Source organism: Hippocampus bargibanti, linkage group LG04, assembly GCF_051943395.1.
Source record: "Hippocampus bargibanti isolate YZ-2025 linkage group LG04, ASM5194339v1, whole genome shotgun sequence".
Classification (NCBI taxonomy): Eukaryota; Metazoa; Chordata; class Actinopteri; order Syngnathiformes; family Syngnathidae; genus Hippocampus; species Hippocampus bargibanti.
The window spans coordinates 9,964,818-9,991,636 of record NC_142737.1 but is presented as its reverse complement, the minus strand read 5'-3'; the positions used below and the strand labels follow the sequence as shown (position 1 = coordinate 9,991,636).

The window sequence follows — 26,819 nt, the reverse complement described above, 5'->3', positions numbered from 1 at the left end:
CTGCGTCCAGGGATGCCACAGTTTGCTCCTTAGCAACTGTTTCCACGGCTACAAACTTGGTCCCTACCTCACCCCCCTCAAACCTGCCTCTATAATAAGTCACGGATGCCCCTTTGCTTCATTTGTGTCCAACTCCCAAAACCAGCCGATCATATGTAACGTTGTAAAAGTCCCCCGCAATTATCCGGTAATGATTCTGATAAATATGACATCACAGTGCCATTGCAATGCCTGCAAGACGGTCATTCCTGATAGTTCCATCAAGTATTTACTCGCCGTGAAATGACTCATTGTCCTATATGGGAAGCAGTTCCGTAAACAGGGGACAGACAGTTAAGCATGCACGGGTACACCAAGACATGCGATGCAAGCCTCGCAGCGACACAAGGATCTATTTATATCTCTCCTAAAAATAGGCAATCTTCTCCATAGAAACATGAAATCCATCTCGGGGGTGAATTATTCTCAAGATGCTGCCCCTACACGTTCATGTGCATACGTGCATGTGTTATTTTACATGCGCCTTATATGTGTTCTGCTAATTCTTCCAGGGGTGAAAGCAAATGAGCATCATTGTCGCTGCGAGCCGCTTTATTGGGGAAATCTCCACTCTGACGCTCAGCACGTAAGCATCATTGTTCATTCTACACACACGTACACACTTAGATGGGACATGTTTGAAGATGGGTGTTCCTGTTAGTTTGCAGTAGCGAAAAGCGAGAAGTGTTTGTCTAAATACCAAATATAATAAACACATTTCATTTATAAGCGCCTTTCAAAACTCTCAAGGTCACTTAGTAGGCGAGTTTCCTCAATTGCAAGGGTCACCGTAAAATGAGCCCAATATACCTCTAACTCATTCACTGCCATTCACAAATGTACGTATTCGGGAATTGAAAATGTGACTTATTGCGCCATTCCCAAATTTGTTCGGGCATTTGGTTTTTAATGCTTGGGTACCGATATAGCGCTGGCCATGGTCTCTGTCGATGTTTTTTTCTATTCCACAGGGGGCAGCATTTCCGTTTTTTCCATGTTAGTGATTTGTTCCAGCTTCAGCTGTCGTTAAAGCGCTATATAAACCAATATGTATGTATTGCATTGTATTTTGGACGGGCGTGTTCATTTCAAGCTCATATAACTCCAGAACTATATTGTTGAGGAATTAAATCTTTATTTTCTGATGAAAGAAGAGAGTCTGAGGTTTGTAACGCTGTATTGAATTTTTATGTAGTCCTAAAGCTCCACATTCTGTGGGTCCTGGAATTTGAGTGACAATGACAAAAACCCTGCCATTGGAGTGAACACGTTTTTGCATGTCTTCCAATGAATGAGTTAGTTATTTATTATTACATATTATGTTGTTATAATAAATGATATTCTTTTAAGTCATTTACTACTATTCCCAAATTGATTCGTGAATTGTAAAGCATGTCGTAGAAATTCTGCATTCCTGGATTTGTTCGCGTTTTGGTTTTTCTTGCGGGAGGGGGTGGCGATATAGCGTTGGCCAGACCTCTGGCAATGTTTTTCCCTCCCACGAGAGGGCAGCATTTGCCTCTTGTACAGCCCCCCCCCCTCCATTTCAAGCTCAGATAACTCCAGACCCATATAGTTTAGGAATTAACTTTTTTTCTGATGAAAGATTAGAGTCTAAGACTTCTTACACTGCATTGAATGTTTATGTAGTCCTAAAACTCAATATTCTGTGGGTCCTGCAATTTGAGTGAAAATGACAAGAACCCTGGCACTGGAGTGGACATATATTTGCACATCATCTGGCAGTGAGTGAGTTAATCTGAAGACATCAGAATCAGAATCATCTTTATTGCCAAGTATGTAGAAAACACAAGGAATTTGTTTCCGGTAGAACACGCTGCATTCGTATCATCATTAAAAAAAATTGCATTTGGGGTACTACTAAAATCCATTTGGGCTACTGTTCAAAGAGTTAACGGCTTGGGGGAAGGAGCTGTTTAAATGTCTGCTGGATTTAGTGCGCGTGCATCGGTAGCGCCTGCCTGATGGAAGTAGCTGGAAAAGGTGGTGGGCAGGGTGCGGAGGGTCCAGTAGGACTTTCCGCGCCCTAGTTTAGATTTTTGCAGTGTGCAAGTCCTCGAGAGTGGGTAGAGCGGTGTCAATGATTTTTTTCCGATGTCCTAACTGTCCGTTGAAGTCGGATTTTGTCCATTTTTGTGGCAGCCCTGAACCAAACGGTGATGGAAGAACATAGGATGGATTCGATGAGCCGTGTAGAAATGTTGCAGCAACTCCTGTGGCAGGCCATGCTTCTTTAGCAGCCTCAGGAAGTACTTTCTCTGTTGGGCCTTTCTCAGGATAGAGTTGGTGTTGACCTCCTACTTCATATCTTGGGAGACTGTGATTCCCAGGAACTTGAAGATCTCAATGGTTGACACCAGGTAGTTGGATAGTGTGAGGGGTAGCTGTGGTGATGGATGTTTCCTGAAGTCCACGATCAACTCTACTGTCTTGAGCGTGTTCAGCTCTAGGTTGTGACGGCTCCAGCTGCTCCCCTTGTCGGTACGCAGACTCGTCGCCGTCTTTGATGAGACCGATGACTGTGGTGCCGTCTGCAAACTTTATGAATTTGACAGCTGGCTGCGTTGAGATGCAGTCGTCCGTGTAGAGAGAGAAGAGCAATGGAGAGAGAGTCACAGTATCACGAGGATATCTCAATCTTCAATTGGATACGAGGGAAGAACTTAGTGCTTACAGTGTGTGATTTACTTTTTTTCCCAGCATTTGTACTCCTCTCATGTCACTAAATATGGCAAAACACAGCAGCGACTTAACATATTAGCTTTATATTCTTTGTTGTCATGCTAGTTAGTCTAAACTTAAGCTCTTAAATTATCTTTCCTTTGCTATTTTGAATGAACGGAAATGTTTCAGCAGCACGAAGAGAACTTCATTTTTTTTAATTGTGATATGTTAGCATTTTCCCCTACCTTGCTCTGCATTTTTGGCCTCCCCCCCCCCCAAAAAAAAGAAACTATATAACATCAGTTAAACTTAGTCCACGCATCTCCCTCCTGGAAATGCGTCATATCTCGACTATTCGTTATACAATCGATAGCAGACTTGACCAGGCTTGATTCCTACTTTACATCTCAGCTAATGTCATCTAAATGCATCAAGTTCTTCATTGAGTACAAAGAAAAAAAAATCTCCAGTAAAGTTTTAATTGCATTTCTTTCCTTCTTGCTCTCATGGCAATCACATAAGATAATCGCATTCATCCACACATGCTCAGTGTCACGCATGGCTGCAGTGGTCACACAGGAGAGAATATCTGATGAACGTGAGCGCTGCTGCATAGTCTTCCTTTCTAAATTATGCCGATAACACCCGCCGTTCTTCTATTTGAACTTCAATTGGGACATTGAATGCATCATCATATCCATCACAGCTCTTTGAAGTAGCGCCTTAGATAAACGAGCTGGATTCTTCAAAGAAGTTCGCTCTTCTCTGACGCATATGATTACACCATGCAGTAGCTGCATTCAACCATACTGCTTTTACAAAGGTGGTCACATGTGTGGCGCACAGTCAAATGTGTTAAATTAGCATTGTGGTGATGTCATATTGTAGTCAATGTTGTATGTACCATATTTTCCGGTGTACTGTATAAGGGGCAACCAAAATCCTTGATTTTCTTCAAAAACTGACCCTGCGCCTTATATGTGAAGTAATATTGAGACACAACAGGTCTCGCAATGACTGCTAGCAGCCACTGACTCCATTTAGACGAAGTAGTGCATAACCCAAGCCTCTACTGTAACGCCTTATACTGTGGTGTGTCTCATATACATATATATATATATATATACAGTAAAGTCTCGTTATATCGATATTCTCGGGAGTCCGAAAAAATATCGATATAACCGGGACTATCGATATATCCGACCCTGTTTGCATGTAATTTTCTCCGTGCGTGCATAGAAATAGTATCGATATAACCGGGACTATCGATATAACGAGACTTTACTGTATATATATATATATATATATATATATATATATATATATATATATATGTATATATATATATCGACATTATATTTGGAAAACATTTTCATTCGTTGACAGTGCGCCTTATAGTCCAGTGCGCCTTATATCTGGAAAAGGTTTGAAAATACACCATTTATTTGGGGTGCGCCTTATAATGTGGGGTGCTTTATATATGGAAAGCATTTATATACGTATCTTTATGTTATATTTGGAAAACTTTATTCATTCAATTCACTTTGAAGGTGCGCCTTATAGTCCTGTGCACCTTATGTATGGTAAAGTTTTGAAAATACACCATTCATTGGGGGTGTAGCTTATACTCCAGTGCACGGGAAAAGACGGTACCTTTAGAAAACAAAAATGTATTTCCTAATATAATCATTGAAATATATTGCAAGATACTGGAAAAATAAACAACAAAAACACCAAAAAATAAGTACAAATAAATAAATAAAAAATAAATAGGTAATACAAAATAAACAAATAACAAGTAAAAAGAAATACATTAAAAATAAATAACAAATGAATAAAAATAAATAAGACATACATAAAAATAAATAAATACAAAATAAATAAAAAATAAAAAATATATAAATAAAAGTGAATACAATAATAAATAAAATCCCTTTTTTGCTCTTCTGCTTTTCTCTGCATTACACACGAGCACTTGGGCAGATAACAAGACGCTTCAAAGCTGCTACGCTGTTGGAATGAGCATTTTTCAAGCTTTTCGTGCGGCTAGCCTGAGAAGTGCATGTCACAATTGAGCTGGATTATAAAAAGGATGCAAATGAAGGCACTCAAGTTTGGAAAGTGTCGTTAAAAATGGGGACTCATGCCTGATTAGTAATGTGTCACTGGGCACCATTTGAGCGACTGGATTCTCTGAAAAGACACACATACGCACTCTCTTTCCTTAAATGTGTCCAAATGCATCCTGGTGATATGTGATTTTGCACATTGCAACCGCAATCCGCCTGTTGACTACACGTTTCTGCATCATTAGGCTCCCGCTGATGAAAATCCACACATGCACACCCCTCCCGCCCTCTCTCTCTCATTGTGAATGTGTGTGTGTAGCATTCCTTCGCATCCACTCCGCTGGCGCGTCAGTCGGAGGTTGTGGCGCGCGCAGAGTGGACACGCCAGCAGGACCACCGCGGGCAAGCATCATGCAGGTAAGATGACTTTCAATGTCTTTAATGTACGTCAATCAGAGGTGCTTTTTTTGCAAGTGACAAGTAAAAAAAAAGTACAGTTTGAGGTTCTACTAAAGTGTTTATTTTGAGTGTTTTAAAGCATTTATGGACTTGTGAGGTGAAGTTATGTAATGACACGGTTGATGGGTCGCTCGTATTTCGCCAGCGCTGCACTCAAACCCCGCAGATGCTTTTCCAGCAAGTGTCACTTGGCATCTTCCTCTCCTGCTTCACACTCCTCCTCCTCCTCATGAGTCTTTACTTTCTTCTCTCCTCTCTCGGCACAACTTAAACAATTTAGAAACAGACAATTGTGTCATCTAGAGCGGGCGTAATGTGGACCATAAATAAGCGGATGTTAGACAGTAAAGTGACCCCCTCCCCAAGTGACTTTCAACACCTTTACAAGGGGAATTGCTCATTAAAACTGCAAGGAATAAAGCATCTGTACCCCAAGACATCAACCAGTGACCGCCGGCGATATAAGACATAAATTACATTTAGTCTGGTCTGAGGTCGAATTTTTAATGCACGCCTAATGTCGACAGTGCTCAGTTGTGGGAATGAGAGCGGGATGATGATACTGATGATGAGGAGGCGGGAGAGGCGCTGCATTACCAGTAATTGTGATCTTCAAGTGGAGCGATGGATGCATTGTCTAATGCACTTTCTTCATTGGCCCGCTTATCAGACTGCAGACTATTGTAGTTGTTGTGGGTTAATGTGGCTTTGTGAATTAACATTGCTATATGTTCCCCCACCTCCACCTAATCTGAAGCCTTTTAAGTCCAACATCAGTTGTTACAGTCAACACACAATAGCTGACACCGTATGTAGCTATTATCTTCAAATAAATTCTGACCATTTTTTAAAATTTTGATTTTATATCTTGCGGAACTGTTATACAGTGATACCTCAGTTTACGAACTTAATTGGTTCCCAGAAAGTGTGTGTAAAGCGAAAAGTTTGCCTGTCAAACATTTATTTCCCATGAGAAATCATTAAAAATGAGAGTAATTCGTTCCCAGGTCCCCATACAACATAATATTCTACTAAATATGGCTTTAAACTACACAAAATATACCTTATTTCATGTATCATAAATGTGCTATTGTATTGTAATTAAAGAAGTAAACTATACTATATAATAAAGTCATTTTATTTACTTTTGTCATGGTAGTTCGTGTTTTTCGATGATCTCCTTCTGCTCGACCATAATTTTCCTTTGTGTCCTCTTCGGTTTAACAGTAGCCTGTGGTGGGGTCTTTTTCGGTCCCATGATGGGAGTGGAGTACTGTTGCTCCACTCGATAACAAATCACATCTGCACTCAAAGAAATGTGGTGACGCAAACTAGTCCGCCAGTTACCAGCTGTTTGACCGTGTGGTTTGGTTCGTCCGCCAAAAACTAGTTCGTATGCCAAGATTATATTCTCGCGTAAACTGGGGTATCACTGTATTTTAGTTCACAGCCTCCATTGCATTTTTGGGCTCCTTCAAACTTGTAAACATTCATTTTGTGGCAAATGTCGTACATTTATTATAATTTTCAGGTTGGAGTGCCATTGCCCGCATGGTGTTCATTGTACAAAGTTGGTTGTTGTGGTGGTTGTTTATGATTGCATCAAAGCATTGTCCTAAAATGTGCTTCTATTTCGTAAAAGTATATTCGCTGAGCCAAAAAGGCAGGTTATTGTTCCAAAATAATTAACTCATTCACTGCCATTCTTAAGTTTATTCAGAAATTGAAAATATGACGTGGAGCGCCATTCTCGAATTATTTCAGGTTTTGGTTTTTTTTCTTACTCGTGTGCATATAAAGCGCTGGCCAGACCTCTGGCAATGCCCTTCCACAAGGGGGTAGCATTTCCCTTTTCTCCATGTTAGCGCTTTGTTCCAGCTTCAGCTGTTGTTAAAGCGCTATATAAACCAATATGTATGTATGTATTGCATTGTATTTCGGACAGCCACCCCCATTTCAAGTTCATATAACTGTAGAGAATCCACACCCATATAATTTACTTTTTTCTGATGAAAGAAGAGAGTCTAATGTTTCTCACGCTGCATTGAATGTTTCTGTAGTCCTAAAATTCAATATTTGGCAGTGAACTAGTTAAAATAAGTGAACAATCTGCCCCGTCACCAAATGCTAGAAGGGCACGAGTTTGTCAACAATGACAGTTGTGCTGTTATTTTTTTAATTATTATTTGTTATTCCAAAGTCAACTGGGATCAGCTCCAAATGACCATCAACGTTCACACTCACACCCAGGGTCAATTTGGAGGGTTCAATCAGCCTGCCATGTATATTATTTTAATATGGGAGGAAACAGGAGTACCCGGAGAAAAGCTACATAAGCCTGGGGAGAACATGCAAATGGCCAATCATTAATGCAATACTTTCATGGGATTGCCTGAGCATCAAATCACTTACGGAGCCTCTGATCATATTGCAGTGATATCACTCTCTTGGAGCCAGATTTGCCTGTTTTCACTAATGAATCATTATATTGTCAAAGTCTCTCCAAATCGACCAATTAACACCTCACTCAATTAGAAAAAGGCCTTTTCCCTTTGGGGTGGAATCTATGGTAACCAGCATTCATTGATGCTATTATCAGCATGCAGACATAAAAAAAAATTCAAAGCTCTTTTGAACTCACCCTTGCGAGCAACAGGAGCAGCACCGGCGAAAGCAAATAAATGTTCATGAGTCCGGAGACTACCTGCACTTCTTTCCTTCCTATACATAAATACAAAGAATTACAGAACAACCGATGTCATTTTTTTGTTTCTTAACTGACATCAGAAAAACGTTTTATAGCATCTAAAATAGCCAAAACACGCAGTATGATATTTTTATTCAAATGCAAACACCAATAAAAATGACTTAAAGTGTCCAAAAACTACAAAGAATTGAGCTGCGAATTGGGCATTTTCAGAAATTCCCGTCCCCACTTCGTGACGTCACGCCAAGATGTCTTGCATTGCTGGAGAATCAAAACAATGGCTTCAGATTCGGAGAATATGCTTTCTTGTTACACCTCCAATTATGAATATGATTCAAATACAGTAAAGTCTCGTTATATCGATATCGGATATATCGATAGTCCCGGTTATATCGATACTATTTCTATGCACGCACGGAGAAAATTACATGCAAACAGGGTCGGATATATCGATAGTCCCGGTTATATTTTTTCGGACTCCCTTGAATATCGATATAACGAGACTTTACTGTAGTTCTGAAGAGGAAAGCATACATGTTTGCAATCAATTAAAGAATTTATTCCATGCCATTTTGAGGCAACATTGGGGAGAAACGATCACCAGAAATGAGGCACAAAATGGCGACCTCCTGTGGCCACCTCCGTTTCCACAGGCTGATAAATTCCTTATATGGAGCTTGGACACCCTCTTCTGGCGGCTTTTGGGTGCAACACAAGGTTTTCAGACCAAACAATACAGCAAAATACATTGACGTGATGGAAGGACTGCGACAATGTGTCTTTTTTTCGGTCAGGGGGTGTTCCTTTCGTGACGTCACGTACGGACTCGTCACCAACTCAAAAACAACACTTCCTGAATATTCAGCGCGAGTCTTAAAATGTAAAATATAGTTATATGCGGTGGAATCTTTTTAAAATACGCTCAGTAGAAGTCATTTGAAGCCATTTTACAAATTATGGACACAACTTATCCGGAGACGTCCGTTGTCCTTTAAAGGTGATCTGCAATACCTCGTGGCCATTCCGAGCACATCAGTGGGTATTGGATTAGCCTTTATTATTCTAGCAGTGGAGACATAAACATTTCACAGCAGCAAAGTGATTAAATTAAAAGGACAGGAAAAAGTGGAAAAACAAAATAAAGGAGCTGCTGTAAAGGCAGCCACTTTCGCGGTGTCATCTTGAAATCAAAACAACAACAAATAACAAAATAATATGACAACACAAAGACACAGTCATTCAAGCTAAACACAATCTAAACACAATTTAAGCACTTTCTGCAACATATTTGTTTATGAAGCCGTTCACCGCGATGATAGAGAGGATCAAAGCGTTCTTTTCACCAGTGGATCAGGGACATCATGGTGAAATGTGCATGTCTGCGACAAGCTAAATATTGAAAGCAAACACGAAGCTGTAGCATCCATTGATGAAAAGAGATTGTCTTACATCTCCTGTCGCACGTAAATCTGCTTCAATTCTTAGCCGCGACAGTTCCGCACACCCCATCCCAAAGAATTGTCTCTCAGAATAAGAATTTTGAGACACTCAACAGTCAGGCTTTTGCTAACTTTTATAATACGGGAGAAATAAACTAATATGCAAATATGTCCTGATTATCAACATGTGTTTGAAAAAAAGTCCCCCTCCATGTATAAACTCGCTACATGAGTGCAGGGCGTCACATTGCACCTCATACAATGTCTAACGGAGCCACCTGTTCAATAGGTGGCGTGATTCGTAAGCTTAGACTCATTGCATTTTTTAACAGTCCGTAACCGTAGACGTACTCATCTATCAAATGCCTCTTGTCACAAATTCTACTCTGTCCATGACGTTCAGTTGGCTTTTTGTCAAAGTTCAGTGGTTTGGGTTGCTGGAAAAAAATCAAAACTTTTGCAGAAGATAGGGCACACCCTGAACAAGTTACCAGCCACGTAGATAATTTCAAATGTTCCATTGACCCGCCATGTTTTGGGAATGTGGGAACAAACCGCAGTACCCGGGGGAAAGAAAAACACAGGCATGTGGAGGACATGTAAACTCCACACTGTAAGCTAGACATGCTAACTTATCACCCACCGTGCCACTCCATAAAGACACAAATGAAACTCACCAAGCAGCGAGAAGTATTATCGATCTTGCAGTCGAAGAATAGCGGCAAAGTGAAGCAACTGTAAAAATATCAATCTCTAATCAATAAGCGCGTAGAACGGTCTTGGTTTGGAGCGGTCGATGTGGTCCAAACAAGACAAATGACAACTTCTGATGACATGATGCTGATGTGTATACGCTTTCTACAGTGGGGAGGAGTGGATAATTGAAACATGGCTCCTCGATTGCCCCGAGAGGATTAATTCTTCCTCCACATGAGGGCTCACACGTCAATATAGTAGCCTTTCACACTCATGTGCACACATACACAGTGTTTCTTCCATATGTACAAAGCCTTCCTCCACCCTCTGATTCGCAATGACAGCCACACTGACTGAAAGCGCAAGCTGTCCGCGCAACAATTAGTATCAGTTCTTCAACACACACTCCCGTTTTGTTCCCTTTTGGACCGTGACATATTGTTTAAAAAAATGGATTTTTTTTTCCCCGAAAAAAAAAAGACTTAACTCATTCACTGCCATTCACGAATGTATTCGGGAATTGAAAATGTGATGTAGAGTGCCATTCCCGAATTTGTTCAGGTTTTGTTTCTTCTTGTTTGATTGCTGATAAAACGCTGGCCATGGCCTCTGGCAATGTTTCTTTCCCTTCCATGAGGGGGCAGCATTTCCCTTTTTTCCATGTTAGCATTTTGTTTTAGCTTGAGCTGGTGTCCAAGCGCTATATAAACCAATATGTATGCGTTGCATTGTATTTTGGACAGCCACCCTTATTTCAAGCTCATATAACCCATATAATTTAGCAATTAACTCTTTGTTTTCTGATGAAAGAAGAGAGTCTAAGGTATTGTACGCTGTAGAATAGTTAAAGGACAACCGACGCCTCTGGACAAGTTGTGTCCATAATTTGTAAAATCACTTCAAATGACTTCTACTGAGCGTATTTTACAAAGATTCCACGGCATACAGCTATATTTTACATTTTAAGACTCACACTGAAGATTCAGGAAGTCTTGTTTTCGAGTTGATGACGATGCCTAACATGACGTCACGTCTGGAACGCCCCTGACCGTGAAAGCGACACACAATGCATTTTGGGTACTTTGGTCTGAAAACTTTGTGTTGATCCGTGTTGATGGCGAAATTAATAATAATCCATTTCATTTCCAAGCGCCTTTCAAAACTCTCAAGGTCACTTTATAGTCACAGGATCATTAGAAGGAAAACATAAATAACGTGATGGTGATTCGTGTGATGCACCAAGACTACTATTTGATTCTAGTTGACACAAATTCCCAGCAGACAAATCACCCCATTTCCAACGCAACTTGGGCGCCATCTTGTACATTTTCTGGGACGCTATATTGGAGTCCTGAAGGCTCGAATTGATACGCAAGTACTTCTTTAATCGATTGCAAACATTTATGCTTTCCTCTTCAGAACTATTTGAATCATATTCATAACTAGATGAGTAACAAGAAAGCATCTTCTCCGAATCTGAAGCCATTGTTTTGATTCTAGAGCAAGTGCTGTTTTGGTTTTTTAACACATTTGTACTTAGCTTCTTAAACAGATAAACATGATATGCGACACTGAAATTCTGCACATTCTTACAAGTGTAAAACAAAATAACTGTAATGGTGGGGATCACTTTGCTGCTGAGAAATGTAAATTTCTCCACTGTGAGACTAATAAAGGCAAATCCAATCCAAATCCAATCCAATACAAAAGACGAGGGAGGCACGTCATCCTAGACATATTTGACTGTTCGTAAGATCAGAAAGACACTAGTGGAGTGTGAGTGATGTCAAATCGGCCTTGGCCCTGTTCAATGTTAATGACAGATCTTTTATTAATGGAAGTTCTCATGCACTAATGTCTCTCACTCTTTCCATCACTTCCTTCTTCATTAACGCTCTTTCCAACTCGACTCTGTCACCGCCACCACCAGAGTCGAGTTCAGCTCGGCCTCCATAATACTCTCTTTTCCTCTTATCTGCCTCACTTTCTCTTCAATTCAAATTTGCATTCTCACGGACATACTGTATCTTACATTTGTCAATGCAGCTGAGGCCTCCTTCTTCGGATTAAATGCTCAAGACTTTGTGGAAAATGGAAATTTGTGTGTGTGAGTGTGAGTGTGAGTGTGTGTGTGTGTGTGTGTGTGTGCATGTGCGTGTCTGCGTGTGCGTGTGTGTGGGTGTGTGTGTGCGTGTGTGTGTGTGTGTGTGTGTGTGTGTGTGTGTGTGCGTGTGTGCAACTGGATGTAAAATGGAATTTCCCCTTAGGGGACAATAAAGGATTTTTTTCATGCGATATGCAAATTAGCTTGAATACTGATCAATCTGGAGATTTAATATGTACCTTACATAAGATTCAGAAAGGAGCATTTGATATTTATTTTTTTTTAACCGCTCATATCTCTCCATGACAAATTTAATGAACACATTATGGGACAGTGGTGAATAGCAGACAGTTTATATTATCAAGTTATAGAATACATGAAAGGGTTAGTGACATTATCATAATTTTATCATAAAACGCCTCATTACAGTTGTCATTGTGTCAATATAAAGACGTGAGATCATAAGAAATTCCTTAGGTTTTAGGATTGGGATGTAATAAGATTTTTTTTTTTCATTTGCGTGTGTTGCTGACAAAGAAGAAATCTATTTAGTTTGTACTGTTTAAGTAGTCTGTGTTTTTTTCACAGTGTTGTTGACACACATTAAAATGCATTTAAAAAATAAATAAATAAATAAAACATCACCAAATTCTTCCCGAAAAAAAAACAGGTGAACGCCCCCCCCCAAAAAAACAACATTTAGAAATGCGGAGAACTAATGAAATCATTCTCAAGAAAAAAACACAAATGGGTGAATCAGTGGGTCCTAAATAACTTGTATGTGGGGGTCCACTGCAGATATTTTTTTGGAAGTCATTGTTTAACTTGTCTGAGCCTGGGTGAAACTCTCTTTATTTATTTACTTATGTATGTATGTATGTATGTATGTATGTATGTATGTATGTATGTATGTATGTATGTATGTATGTATGTATGTATGTATGTATTTATTTATTTATTGAAGTTATTTGGTTATTTAGTTATTTATTTGTAAGAAGATTCAACATCTGTGTGTTTTTGCCGTCTCTCTCTTTGCCTTGAAATCCAGGCTGAAGTAACTTGGCACTTAGAATGCAGTACTTATGCAGCCTTATTTTGGTTCATTTATACTTTTGTCCCGTCGCGGGCACTGACTGCTTTTGTGTGTGTCAAGCAACACCCCCCCCCCCCCCCCCCCCCCCGTTCCGTTTACTCTGAGCCTGATACGCATATGTTCAACCATGTAGGGCACGCCAAGTCAAGGCCCGCGGGCCAAATCTGGCCAGCCACATTCTTTTATTCGGCCCACAAAAGCAAATCAAATTTGTGAAATTCCATGATGCTTGCTAAAGTCCAAAGCAAAATTTCAAATTGTCGTATGTAAACCACAATAACAGCCATTATTTTTTACTTCACATTTGAAAACTAGTTATTCATGAATGTGTTGTGTGTTCTGCATGTAAAATGTGGAGGAGATGAGATATTCTAATATTTTCCCCAAAATCACAACGGTCCCCGAAAGCTAACCGGAACTACAATTTGGCCCACAGCAAAAAAATGAGTTTGACACCCTTGATCTATGGATCAAGACGGGCGTCAATACGTCTTTGCCGGACCAAAGCAAGACGTTGTTGCAACTCCACCCCTAAACACTCACAGCCTCACACTTGTCGAGATCAGACAGTACTTCAACAGTAGCCAAAATGGAACTGTATAGTTAGCAGTTTTTTTTTTTTGACAACGATACTAGTGCAGCGTGTTCTACCGGAAACAAATTCCTTGTGTGTTCTACATACTTGGCAATAAAGATGATTCTGATTCTGAGACAGGCTTTGTGCCAGTATAATCTACTTAAAAAAAAATTAAACAACACTTTGTAGGTCAAATATTGTCTTTGCAGTCACAAATATCATAGAGGACCGGTGTCAAAGTCAAGGCCCAGGGGCCACATTTGGCCTGTCACATCATTTTATCCGGCCCACGAAAGTAAATCAAACATGTCAAGTGCCATGATGCTTGCTACAGTCCGAAAAACTAAATTTCAAATTGTCCCATTTAACAGTCATTATTTTTTACTTCAAATTTAATCTAAAATGAAGTCCAAGATGGCGCCCGAGTAGGCAGCCGTCAGCAAGTGCTCTCATGAGCCTTGCTTTTTTTGTTGTTTTTGTCTTGTTTTCGTGTTTTCTTCACTTTGTTTTGTTGTGCGTCGTGTGGAATGGATACGGATTGTTTTTCAGCATTTTTGGCCACAACATTCTTCAAGGAGGAGACTGTGCTGAGCGGTTGCGCCTTTTCGGCAGCATGAATATGCCAGTACTGTTTTTGAATGGGAGGAATGTCGGTGCCATTCGACTGCCATCGCTGGACACCAAAGGGGCCATTGTGTTTTTTTTGCGCCTGTAATGAGCAGCATTTTGACAGCCCCGCTTTGTTCAGCGGAAGAGGTCGGTGCTGTTGGACAGTCTGCGGCTGGATGGATGCATGCATGGCTTGAGGAGCCCGCGAGAAGAAGTAAGGAGCGTCAGCGCAGAGCGCCGACGCATATGTGGAACTGTTGCGGCTTGGAATTGAAGCAGATTTATGTGGGACAGGAGATGTGAGACAATCTCTTTTCGTCACTGGATGCTACAGCTGCGTGTTTGCTTTCAATATTTAGCTTGTAGTCGACGTGCACGTTCCACCATGATGTCCCTGATCCACTGGTGGAAAGAAGCTTTGATCCTCTCCTCTTTCATCTAGAACTGCTTCATGTCATCACATCTCTGTGTTTTTGGTTTGTCATATTGTCTTTGTGCTGTCATATTTGTTATTTTTTAATATATTTTTTGTTCTTTTGACTTCAAGACGGCACCACGAGAGTGGCTGCCTCTCCAGCAGCTCATGTATTTTGTTTTTCTACTTTCATTTCTTTCATCACTTTGCTGCTGTGAAATGTAAATTTCCCCACTGTGAGACTAATAAAGGCAAATCCAATCCAATCCAAATTTGAAAACTAGTTATTGGCTTTTTTGCCCTATGACAAAGCTAGCTAAAGCATTGAAAGTGTGCATGTGTGTGTGTGTGTGTTTGCTGGTATTCCCGTCACCTACTTTGTGTTAGGATGAGATCTTATTTTTGTTTTACTGGCGCAGTAATGCACACGGCCAAGTAAGAACACATTAAGTGACTGAAGTCCCTCGCTGAGCAGTGTGTTAACAATCTAACTCCTGGAGGTTGGCCTGCTCGGCGTTGCGTGAACAAACCGCTAATGTAGCAAAGAATTTCTCCTCTGTTCAAAACAAAGTCTGCCTGCAGCTGTTAGTTTGGGGAATATTACTCTCTAAAGACATGTCACAGCCGGATTCATTCTCGGCTACCCACCCTTTTATTCACCCCCTCCTCTCTTTGTTGCTCCTCTGGGCAGGAACTATGTTGATGAGGGAATAAATGGATGAATGCAATTCTTTGTTATGTAGGACTCGTGTGTGTGCGTGTGTGTGTGTGTGTGTGTGTGTGTGTGTGTGTGTGTGTGTGTGTGTGTGTGTGTGTGTGTGTGTGTGTGTGTGTGTGTGTGTGTGTGTGTGTGTGTGTGTGTGTGCCTGGCATATTTATTTATAGGATGTTATGAAACTGCATCGCATATAGCTTGACTTGACTTTCAAGCGGTGGTGTTATGGTCACGTTTGGGATGCGTGCATCACAGATTTTTCCTTGGAATACCGTCACGGAAATAAATCCATGAAAAAAAGTAAATACTGCAGTTTTTAATAGGGACTGAACTGATTTGCATTTCTGATGTACGGAAAACTTTCTACTCTCTCTGTTGCAATCACTAGACGATAACACTCGTTTAATCGATGAAAAGGTTTCTTCAGCCGTCATCTGTACTTCTTTGAAGGTGTCGGACGTTTCGCTTCTTATCCAAGAGGCTTCGTCAGCGAAATATTTTTTTTTTGCTGGTAGCTTTGGCCCTATATATATTTATATCCCTACTGTCCAGACGTGGCGGTGCCAGACTCTGCTATGATAGGTCCCTGGTCTCAGGTTGTTTAACTCTTGTTTAATAATGTTCAACTTAACTTCTATCTTATAGTCAACTACAACAAGTATTTCAGGCCCTTAGTATATCGTGATTATTTATGTGTTTTTGTAGTAAACTCAGCATGCTTACTGCCCTCACATACAGTATGGGAAAATGTCACAATCAAAGATGGCACCTGAGTAGGCAGCTGTCAGCAAGTGCTCCCACGAGCCTGGCTCTTTTTTGTTGTTTTTGTGTTGTTGTTGTTGTTGTTGTTTTTTCTTCTTTTGTCGCTTTGTGCGTCGTGTGGAACGCATACGGATTGTTTTTCAGCTTTTTTGGCCACGACATTCATGAAGGAGGAGACTGTGCTGAGTGTTTTCCTTTTTGGCAGAACAAATATGCCAGCACCATTTTTGATTGGGAGGAATGTCAGTGCCATTTGACTGTCATCACTGGACCGCTCTGGGGCGATTGTGCTTTTTCGCGCCTGTCATGGGCAGCATTTTCACAGCCCAGCTTTGTTCAAGCAAAGGTCGTTGCGTATGTGGAACTGTTGCGGCTTGGAATTGAAGCGGATTGATGTGGGACAGGAGATGCCAGACAATCTTTTTGTCAATGGATGCTACGGCTTTGTGTTTGATTTCAACACTTGTAGCAGATGTGCACATTTCACCATCACATCCCTGATCCAATGGTGAAAAGGACGCTTTGATTCTACAAATACAACAAGGAGGCTCCAGAAAGTGCTTAAGATTGAATGACTGTGTCTTTGTGTTGTCATATTATTTCGTTTTTTTCTCCAATGTAGCGTCCCAGAAAAGGCACAAGATGGCGCCCATGCTCCGTTGGAAATGGGCTGATTTATCTGCTGTGGATTTGTGTCAGCTAGTATCAAATAGTAGTCTTGGTGCAACACACAACGATTCACCATCGCATTATTTATGTGTTTTCCTTCTAATTTTGCCATTAACATGGATCAACACGAGGTTTTCAGACAAACCAAATACCCATAATGAATTATGTGTCACTTTCTCGGTCAGGGGCGTTCCAGACGTGACGTCACGGTAGGCATCGTCACCAACTCAAAAACAAGACTTCTTGAATATTCAGCGCGAGTCTTAAAACGTAAAATATAACTATATGCTGTGGAATATTTGTAAAATACGCTCAGTAGAAGTCATTTGAAGTGATTTTACAAATTATGGACACAACTTGTCTGGGGGCGTCGGTTGTCCTTTAAGGTGTTCAATGCCTGGAGAAAAGTCATAGTTGGATTTGCGGAAGGTTGAGAATAAATGGATCAAGACAGCTCACTTCCTGCATGCCAGTGTAGTCGCCATTGTGCTCTTTTATGATGAACTCATTCAAATTTATCCGACCAAATTCACGGCACTCAATCTTGATCTCTTTGTTTCCTTTTTCAGTGTGAAACAAGCGTTTCCATATCTTCATCGCCACGCTGCTGTCCTCTGCTCGTCCTTTGCTCTTCTTCTCTGATAAGGCCAGGATTCATTATGCTAATTGACTTCTGTGATTCCAGGAACGCCGGCAGACGTTCGAGTCCTCTTTGCGCTTTTTCTCTCTCTTTTTTTCCCTCTCTCTGCTTCTTTTTATCTCTCTTTCTTCCTCTCCCTCTTTGCATGGCCGTACACCCGTGAGATCAAATGGTTGTTTGGAAATCTCCCATCTTCTCGCTTCACCTCCTTCTGTTGCTTCTTTGCATTCTTCTCCGCTCTTTCTTCTGCGCTCATCACATTTACAGCACATGGCTGCTTCAGTAAATACTTGTACATGCGTTTTTGTTTGTTCTTCTCAAAAGACATCGCAAAATACATATGAATCGAATGCCTGTTTAGCAATGCTCAACGCAATGAATTTCAATGAAGCGTTTTAAAGCTACGCCAAGCTAATTGGAGTAGATGAAAAGATATCTACGTCTGTCTGAAATGAGCACAGGTGACCTCATGCGGGCTTATTTACATTTAAAGACAGGAGCTGATATTTGACACATTATTGGCCAACTGAGACCCACGGAAGTGTCTGTGACCGTCATGTGTCAACACGTGTACGGTACTTGCCCACGTGTGACCACATCGCTCAGCAATGTGATAGTGCCACTCCAGAGTAGCTTTGATTGCGCTTTGGAAGGTTCACCTCCATAAAACATGAGAAGATGTAGATGTTGATTGATGCTGATTGTGGTTGTACGGTGAAGTGGTGTAGAGCTTTACTAGACTATTATTGAAATATGTCCGTAGGCTGAGTAGCAGATACGACATGTACTCTATGGCCTGCAACTGAACTGTAAAGTATCTATTTTTTTCTAGAATTTGTGAAATAATGTCATATTTGAGATTAATTTTCAATCTTTTTCATGGGTAATTTGAACACTCTTCCCCTTGGCTTCACCATTTCCATATTGACCTGTGCGCTCTCTATTATTCTTTTAAATCCTTTATCCTTTCCCCATTTTCCCCTTCAGGCTGATGGTAAAGGGGTTGACGGCAGCCTACTGGGAGATGCCAATGGTGTGGAGCCCGCGCCGGGCCGAGGGAAGGAATCTGGGAAATGGCAGAAGCCACGATTCTCTCGCAAAGCTTTGATGAAGTGCTGCCTGGTCAAATGGATCATCGCTAGCACACAGCCTCAGGACAAAGGTGAGAGAGAGTTGGATTTGTGCGTGTAGATTAACTGTTTACGGGATAAATGATTACACAACCACTGTGACCAAATGTAATTCAGTTGATCAGATTATTGATTTGCTGGATCTCTACCAACCTCACAGGGTTTCAAGGGAGGGCAGTGACTCATTGTGCAGTTTAGCTCTCCCCAGAGTCAAGCATTTGGACATCACTCATTTCTATACTCATTTATCAAAGTGACTGCATTGCTATTTCAAATAACCACCATTTATTTGCTCATAAACTGACAAAGTGAAATTTACAGTCATGGCGCTCGCTCAGTTTCTTGCATCCACATTGGTCTCCAGAGCTTGGTTATCTCAGTGCGCCCTCTAGCGGTTCTAAGAATTGCCCTTGCTTTCTATTATTTTTACTCTATCAAATAAGACGGAGATATAATTATTTTCCTTCATATTCTACTTTTCAAAAATTCGTGTTTGAATGATATGTATGTGACATGTCGTTGTAATAAATAACCCCAATTGTGCGTCTGCCCTGCCAATATGCTCCATCGATACACACTGGACTTGTGCCCTTAGACGTGCTCATGCATCGACATTTTTTTTTTTATTAGTTATTGATAAACTAAATTAATAATAATTAAATATGTACTCCTTTAATCTCAAACACAATTCCCTTTTGTTCTTTATTCACGTATGAATGTGATTTTTAACAGTTGTATTCGTCTTTATCTGCTCATGCACGTCATCTTTGAGCGGCGCTGGAGAATTACGTCAACTCCCGATATCGGTAACTCTTCTTCTTCTTCTTTTCCTTTCGGCTTTTCTCTTCGAGGGGTCGCCACAGTGAATCAGTGTCCTCCATTTTCAGAGGTTTGATTCGCATGTTTGTTTTGGCCAAGCTTTTACGTCGGATGCCCTTCCTGACACAACCCTCTGTATTTATCCGGGCTTGGGACCAGCACAAGAAGACTTATGTCCCTTTGTGGCTACAGAACCAATTCTTGGGGTTCTGGTTTATGGGTAAATTTGTTGAAAAATACAAGGGATTATTTATTTAGTTTATGATGGAGGCTAACCTGGGAGAATGTACTGTGCTCCACTAAGATCCAAAAATAGAAGAAAGAAACCAAACATGACCATGTTGTGTATATTTTGGAGATTAGTCAGTGAGTTGGAGGCTTATTTGGGTGGGTTGGGTGGCGGCAGTCAGCGTTTTGTCAGACTACATGAATGAGGCCCCCGGTAACTAATAATAATAATAATCATAATAACAGTAATAATGTAACTATGTACAGTTTTTTTAGGAAACGGCTTTGCACATTTACAGTATACACTTGACATTTTTATTTTGCTATGCTTATAATATCTTGTTTTCTATCCTTTCACCCCCACCCCACCCATCCCCTCTCAAATTGCTGTTGTGGACTGCAAATTTCCCCATTGTGGGACAAATAAAGATTTTCTGATTCTGATTTCTGAATAATAATAATAACAATAATAATAATATTCATACTAATATATTTCATTTATAATGAATTAACACAAAAATAATAATAACAGCTCATCGACATTGATCGTAGAAGCGAGCAGAAAGATGAAGAAGTGTATTTGCTTGTCGAAACAGTTGGTGTTTGCTAGGATACGGTCCGTCTATGTAAACTCTGTCGTACAGGAGTTGTCCTTTGATGAAAAGGTTTCTTCAGCCGTCATCTGTACTTTTTTTAAGGTGTTGGACGTTTTGCTTCTCATCCAAGAAGCTTCGTCAACAAACTAAAATTTTGCTGGTAGCTCTGTCCCTATATGTATATATATCCCTACTGTCCAGGGGTGGCGGTGCCAGACGTCGGCTCTGATAGGTCCCTGCCCTAAGGTTGGGGGCAGCAGAGGACTATTTCCTGAAGCTACACTGATTACTTCTATTGTTCTGACTGCACGATCCAAATTAAACCTTACACCACCATGGCGATTTAGTGAAGGGTTTTTCTGTTTTATAAAAGTAGCTTCTTTTACTCCCCTTTCATGCCATCTATTTTCTTTCGCTAATATTTTAAACTCAGTCGTCAAATGAGTGATTGCTAGCTTTTCGGTGCATATGTACTGCAGATTGAGAAATTCAGAAACCACTGCAATGTATCCTAGGATACGGTTGAAGTGTGTATACTTTTTTAAAATGTCGACAGAAATATAACTCAAACACAATTATTTGTTGACGAGAGCAAAAAATGTGTTTTGCTACCATGTTTATTCACACAAAAAAACAAGAACTTTGCTGTTCACGCAGTTTGTACTTTTCCTCTGACTTGTTTTTTTGTGCACCCTGTGAGCAATTTATTAAGTACCAAAGTAACAGAGAGCCTTACTGTGATTGGAAATTTATCTCACACAAGACACCCAGTGGGAGAAAGTGCAGCCGGACTGTGCGGAAAATCAGCTTTGTTTTCGGGTGAGTCCTCACCGTGGTCATGACGAGCAACTAAAAATAGCCGCATTGAGATCTGTATTGAATGGAGGGAGGTAGGGGGTGGCAGCCGGGAATGGCTGTTTTCACTCAATATTTATTTGGTTGAAAGTCTTGTTCGAGTTTTGTAATGCGTCAAAGCATTTCTAGACAAAAAGGCTTAAATAAACAAAGGGCTAATTTTCATGTAGGTCATTCACCGGCCGGAACATTAGGTACAATTTAAATTTTGCGAGATATGAGCCGCCATTTTGATGTTACGCTTTGACTTGTCTGCAAAATATTGGGGGTGGCTAATTTGTCAAAAAGAGGCTTTTCACCGTTTTTGACACCCCCACTTCAAGTGTACTGTCAAACTAAACATAAAAACACAATTTTATGTTGTGTATTTAAAGCAAGCACATAACTTGGTTCAGATATATGCTTTTAGATTGATGCTAATAAGAAAAACTGCAAAATGCCATCGACGGGCCAACAAATAGCATCATTTTTTTTGTGGATTTATACTCTAAACATTTGAGCAATGGATATATTGAGCACATGTGGGCAGATAATCTCTCACTCTCACATGCATGTATTCGTTATCCTCTGCAACACTGAATACAGGCTGCTCCTTGACTTAATGGCTAGAACGTCTGCCTCACGATTGAGCGGTTATGGGTTTGAATATCAACTCTAGTTTTAGTCTGTGTAGTTTTTATGTCCTCCTGGTACTTTCGAGTGTTTGATGTGATTGGCTGTCAACCTGTACAGTGTAAACCATCATGCCCAACAGTCAGCTGGGATCATCCAACCATACTAGTCGAAAAAACAGATACCCAACAGAATTGGTTTTCAGGTGTACCTAAACTAATCTGTCGAACGATTCTCTCATTTGAAGCCGTGCTTTGAAAAGAAACTCCACATCCTAATGGAGAAGCCATATCACTGGGCAGGGAGCAACGGGCGGTAATACGAGTCGGGTTAAAGTCGAGAAGTGTGGTGAAGACCGCAGGGCTTTCTTCGAATCAACTTCTCATCTTCTGCAGCTTGTGTTCACTCAAGGTGGAGACATACTGGCGCGTTTCTACATCAGATGGAGGATGTGGTTGAGTCCAGGTCGTTCTCAAATGACAGCAGCCGTAGGTCTGCCCTATTTCCAACGTCAAGTGAGGGACTTGACACTGGTAGATGAGACAAGTGAGAGCGGAAGATGTTCAGAAGAAGGAATAAGTGGACATCACTCACAAGAAAACAATTTGAGGGTGAGCTGAATCGAACAATCTGCACATGGATTGTTACCTGCCGAATTGAGGGTGCATTGCAAAGTTCTCAGTCTATTCAGGGTTCTGTGGAAGTAAGTCCAAAATCATCTTAAGGCGTGAAAGAATGAATTCTTGCAGGAAGGCATCCAAGAAGAAAATTGGCAAACTGCTGCGCTGTTTTCTGGGCTTCATCGCTGGGACACCTGGTACAGGTAGTCTTAATGTGTGCAAATTTGAAGCATTTTTACGCAGAGGTCATCAATTTTTGGGAAATTGAGATATGTGATGGGCATGGTGATATCAAGGGGTTAACTTTCAAAACGTGACTGCACTGTCCAGATTAGTTTTTTTTGGGGGCTGGGGGCGGCACAGAGGGATTAACATTTGATGATGATGCAATCCCAGATGAATGATATTCGGTCCCTCTCAGCAGCGAATTCGGCATTATGTGCGTCATGGGATGTCTGTGCTAAATCCCCGTGAAGCACTACTTGGCAGTGATTGATTATGAAAAGTACATTATTGTACTCTGACTATTCTTTGCTTCCCAAGTAGTAACAAAGCAGGAGCAATGTTTTTAAGGGTATGATTTGCCAAATTTTCTGGTGTATAAGGCGCACCTTAAAGCCTTCATTTACTTCAAAAGATGATCCTGCGCCTTATACGCAGGTGCGCCTCATATGTGAAGTCATATTGAGCCACAACAGGTCTCGCAGCCACGACTCCATTTCCTCCTGTAGAAGTCGTGCATAACCCCAGCCTCTACGGTAGCGCCTTATAATGTGGTAGGACTTATATTTGGAAAACTTTTATATATTATATTTGGAAAATGTTTTTCATTCATTGAAGATGTGCCTTATAGTCAGGTGTGCCTTGTATATGAAAAAAAGTTTGAAAATACACCATTCATTGGGGGTGCGCCTTATACTCCGGTGTGGCTTATACATCGGAAAATACGGTACTCAACTGCAAACAACCAGGCTTTTATTTTGAAGGCACCGTGTTGTTTGGTCAGGAGAATCGTTACTCCTCTGACAAAAAAAAGTTGATTTGGGCAGTTTATATTCAATTCTTGACCTCAATGCACCCTTCTTGTTCCAACGTTGTCACTTGATAGATGCGCACATGTAAAGCAAGCGTTATGTGAGGTTAAAATTGTAATGCCAAATTAGATTGAGATCACGACACTGTTCTGAAAATCAATCGTGTGTCTAAATACTGTAACTGGAAATATACTGAAATTAGCTTCCACTGTAGTTCATCAGAGGGTATTGGAGAGTCCATGTGCAGAGGTTCAGAAGATAGGAAGTGCCCGAGACGGCATCAAATGATTTGTGGAGGCGTTGCAACAGTGTGTGATGTAAAAGGTCACAAGCCGTTTATCGCTATTCGATCCCTCGCTCTGTTCCAGGCTCAAATGGATTTTCAAAGGTGGTCCCACCGGCTGAGATGTGTGTGAAACCGTTTTGTCATCGTGAGCCACAACCACCTGGCAGGGAAAGTGGCGGTTTCAGTCTACCCTCGCGGGTCAAACCTCACTATTAGATTCCCGTCTTTGCCTTTAAAGTTTGAAATTGTCTCAGAGTAGCTTAGCGCAAAGAAAGTTGGTCTGTTTCGAGGCATTATGGGAGCTGTGATGGCTGCTCTCTCTGTGGAGGCCCGCAGGCGTCTTTCGAGGCCCAGCTGTCTTTCTCACTGTGGACACGGTGCAGCCAGGTACCATCGCTCAGGTAGGAACTGGGTCTTATTCTCAAAACTTGAGTCCGTTGAGTCTTTCTCGTGGCTGCAGCAGTTGTCATTGAAGGCTTCATTATGTGGTGCTCAGAAAACGTACAAATGTGTGGTAGCGTGTGTATTGTTAGGGAACTAAATACATCTTGGAACATCACAGATGTCCCTAGAAACACAGTCTGTAATGGCCCTTACACTCAATCAACTGGCGAGATGTTTTTTCTTACTTATTTTCATATTTAAATTTCATGCCTGAAAAGGATAGGAACTAATTCAAATGATCATCAGTGAGCTCTATAGAACCCTGAAATGACCACGATTTATTGAGGATATGGCTTTTGAGGAACTGGGGGTTCTTACTGGACCACTAACATTACTGAAGACTTTACATTTTATTTTTTATTTCATCAAAAAATAATGAAAGCAAACATGATCCCTGTTCAAATTGTCCTACAACTCAATTTTAGCACACTGTATGATTCAAAGATGCTTTTTAACCGCTGCAGTCCCGCAACTTGCCACTGATGGGCAGTCAAGTTCTGCCCGCATTCTTGTTTGCATACTACGGATATTAGAGTCACCACTACTTTGATCCTGATTTCCCACCCCTCATCTTATTCTTTATGGTTTGATTGATCAAAGCCGGACTGGCAGCAATTCCATACACCACGTAGACATATGATCATATCGAGCAGTTTTGCAGTGAATCTAATGAACGGTGGGGGGCTGGGGGAGGGGGAGGGGTTTGAGTTGGATCCATGCAGAAGATTTAGATTTGACTTTGTGGTCAGACATTATGCAATTTCTATAAGCCTTTACTGACTGTTGTGTCAGCAGGCAGAGGACAGGCTTCCTTTTAAAAACCCTGTTAGTGTCCTAATGGCTGCAGAAACACACACACACACACACACACACACACACACACACACACACACACACACACACACACACACAAACCCATTGAAAAGCATCAGTACGCAAATATATCCTCCTTCAGGGTGTGTGCGGGTGCCCATCAGTTGATCCACTCTGCTTCACCCAAGTGCGAATTAAGAATCTTAACTCAATTACCGCCACATGATGTGCAAAAATTTGTCCACTCCAATGCCAGGGTTTTTGTCATTTTCACTCAAATTTCAGGGCCCACAGAATATTGAGTTCTAGGACTACATACACATTCAATGCAGCGTAAGAAACCTTAGACTTGAAAAAAGTTCATTTCTAGCTTATTTGGTTCTGGAGTAACTCCCTGGTTCAGGGAGTTCAACTTGGCCTTGAGGGGGCAAGGATGTGCAACGATTGGCAACACACACACACTGTATTACCAATTGACCATGATTGACATAACACACAGTGTTGCTGAAAAAAAAATATGTCATGTCATATTTGGTGCTATTTTTTACTCTGCGTCCAAAGCAGTGGAGATTTTAAAAAAGACACAGCAAAAGTGAAAGGGAGTGCCCGACTCCTATCTGACCACAAGGATATTGATTTTGATGACTCTGGCCTCCATTTTTTGTGTCTTCTTTATTCGACCAAGTCAGCAAAGGAACACACGCACACACACAGATGCATACCCTCTAAAAGTCTTTAAAATAAAAAACGTATGAGGACCGACCAAAAAGTCATCACTTGTCAAAAATGTCCTCACTATGTAGGATATACAATCATAGTGGACCTCACGAAAATAACCATACAAACTCTCTCTCTCTCTCTCTCTCTCTCTCTCTCTCTCTCTCTCTCTCTCTCTCTCTCTCGCTCTCTTTCTCTCGCTCTCTGTCTCACACACACACACACACACACACACACACACACACACACACACACACACACACACACACACACACACACACACCTTAGCCTCACTTTGATGCATTAGCCAGTGTAGAGTGATTTTTTTGACATGACTCATATTTATCCATTGTTGTTGATCTCTGGCCAGCTGTGGAATATTTTACAATAAAGTCAGGGTTATGTGTGTATGGGGGATTGACCAAAGTTATGGAATGACAGGAGGAAATGCAATGGGGTGGTGCGTTCAGGGCTTCAAGGCATATCAGATGGAGAGAAAGGAGGAAGAGGAGGAGGAAAAGGCGGAGGAGAGTGAGACCAGAGGGAAGTCGGGATAGCCGGAGGTATAAAATGCACAGGGTACTTTGGTTTTATACCTCGAAGCGCATCGCAGGCAGAGTCGGATTGATGGGGTATCCCTTCACGGATTTTCCTCGCTGCCTTACTGGACGCTTCCATATCGGGATTTGGATTTGGGTGTGTGCAGGAGTGGACTCAACTAGGAGAGACTAAAATTGACGTTCAATTTGAAATTACTGGATGCATTCAGGGATTACGAAATCCAGAACCAGCGCAGCAGGAGGACTTTGGAGTTGTTTCTTGCCTCATTTTTTAGCCACTGTCTTAGCATTGCAATCTTCCACTGAACTTTTTAGATTTTTCCTGACATTGCCTCAGAAGTGTAGTGAGCAGCAGCTGGCAAAACAACCTGTGTTTTGTTGTGTTTTGGCTTCACACCTTTCTTGCACGTGATTTGGTGATTCCTTT

The 26,819-nt window shown here is 41.1% G+C and overlaps 1 pseudogene across 1 annotated transcript in view; it reads left to right on the top strand.

The window, feature by feature from the left end:
* The first annotated feature begins 583 nt into the window (after positions 1-583).
* Positions 584-26,819, top strand: part of LOC148898918 (calsenilin-like) — a 41,004-nt pseudogene continuing 14,768 nt past the window's right edge. The window contains exons 1-3 of the transcript XR_016114660.1: positions 584-625; positions 5,113-5,210; positions 18,666-18,840. The product of XR_016114660.1 is annotated as a calsenilin-like (transcript). The remainder of the gene's footprint in view (positions 626-5,112; positions 5,211-18,665; positions 18,841-26,819) is intronic.